The sequence below is a fragment of the Solanum stenotomum genome, chromosome 6 (genome assembly GCF_019186545.1).
Source record: "Solanum stenotomum isolate F172 chromosome 6, ASM1918654v1, whole genome shotgun sequence".
Lineage (NCBI taxonomy): Eukaryota > Viridiplantae > Streptophyta > Magnoliopsida > Solanales > Solanaceae > Solanum > Solanum stenotomum.
Window position 1 is genome coordinate 53256199 of NC_064287.1, and position 1686 is coordinate 53257884.

The following is a 1686-nucleotide window of genomic DNA, read 5'->3' on the forward strand; positions in this document are numbered from 1 at the left end:
AATTAAAATATCTATAAAAATAGCATTGAGCATTTTTCCATGAGAATATATTTTTTAATGAAAAAAATAGTGATAAGATAATACATCATTTGACTGACAATATTGTGTTTGGTTGACCGTACATATAGAATTATATCTACATTAAGTTGTGCATAAATTTATATTGATATATTATGGTTATAAAATAATAATTTCAATTTTAAATAGTTAAGGAGGATAATAAGACTCATGTATAAAATAAATATATTGTTAATTATTTTCAATTATGAAACAAGAAAATAGATTTTATCATAACATATAGCTAATTGAATAATTCAATACTTAATAATTTATTAAATTTATAAATATCATACTAAAAAGAATCAAAATTGTACATATCATTTGAATTGAAGATTAAATATGCTTAATCAGAAATCACAACGATAATAATAATAAAACTTATATTTTACATAAGCTAAAAATTTGAGATAGGAGAAGTTTACCTGGTGGTTTTGGTGTTGAGCTAATATCATTATAATAATCATTAGGCATAATAGCCCTACGTGCTGTAACAAAAAAAATTTATGTTATAAATATATAATCTTCCCGTTTTAATTTATGTGACAAGTATTAGTAGGTCAAACTAAATAAATAAATAAATAAATAAATAAATATATATATATATATATATTCAGTGTAAATTTTGTGTAATCTCACAAAGTAGGGTTTGATGAGGATGAAATATATACAGACTTTACCCCTAGTCCCCTACCATAGAGATAGAGATGTCGTTTCTGATAGACCCTCGACTCAAGGAAAAACAATATGGAAAAAGAAATAACAAAGGTAAAGAAGTACTCAAGGCAAAATACTATAAAAAAAATATGATAATTAATCATTCCGAACTGTAACTACAACAAAATAATACAATAATCGAAGTACAAAAAAAAACAAATAGTAATAGAAATTGGAGGACGAAAAATTACAGATGTCATGATACAAATACTAGTATGGAAGGATAAGCAAGACTACACTCAACTATCTACTAACCTTCTACCTTAATTTGTGTTCCTCCACGAAAATAAAATTTACATGCATATCTAAACGTTATATAAGAATTATGTAATATAAATCATTATAGTTAACAATTCAAAGTATTTGAAAAAAAATCATGGTTAAAACAAAGGGAGTTAGAGCAACAATTAATAATAAAATGAATAGTAATAATTTAGGGGGGAAAACAATTATAATATAGAGTGAAGGGATTAATAAACCTTGTGATAATCTTGTAGAGGATAGACAAAAAACTAAGAAAAATAAGCTATGAATAAAAGAGAGAATGTTTTGTGAATCATGGCTTTTAAAATATACAAGATTGAGGCGTTTATTTAATCAAATAATAAGCTTATTTATTGACCCATTTATACAATTTTCTTAAAGATTACAATATTGATAAGGAATTTGGAAATGCATGGACAACCATTTATTGGAAAATTCTTATTTTCTTTGCCCAAATTATGTGGCTTGACTTTGAAGTCTTTTGCTAAAAATTAAATTTATAATTTATATGTTAAGGCTTCTCAATTGTTGATGACTATGATAGGAACAAGTCAATATATATAGATCTAAAGTATCGGTAACGTAATGTAACGAAATTAGTTACGAACTTTCATCGCTGGTATGTTATTAGATAATTCATAGCTTACA

General features: G+C 24.6%; 1 protein-coding gene across 3 annotated transcripts in view; it reads right to left on the minus strand.

Annotated features, from left to right (window-relative positions):
• The window catches only part of LOC125868181 (nudix hydrolase 1), a 54261-nt gene extending 52829 nt beyond the window's left edge, over positions 1-1432 (minus strand). Inside the window, exon 1 of one of the 3 annotated variants that reach the window (XR_007446711.1) lies at positions 1397-1432. The gene's annotated coding sequence lies outside the window, so the exon portion shown is untranslated. Of the gene's footprint in view, positions 1-1253; positions 1277-1396 lie in introns of those variants that run through there. The other 2 variants (XR_007446710.1, XR_007446712.1) reach the window with 2 other exon arrangements.
• Positions 1433-1686: the final 254 nt, after the last annotated feature.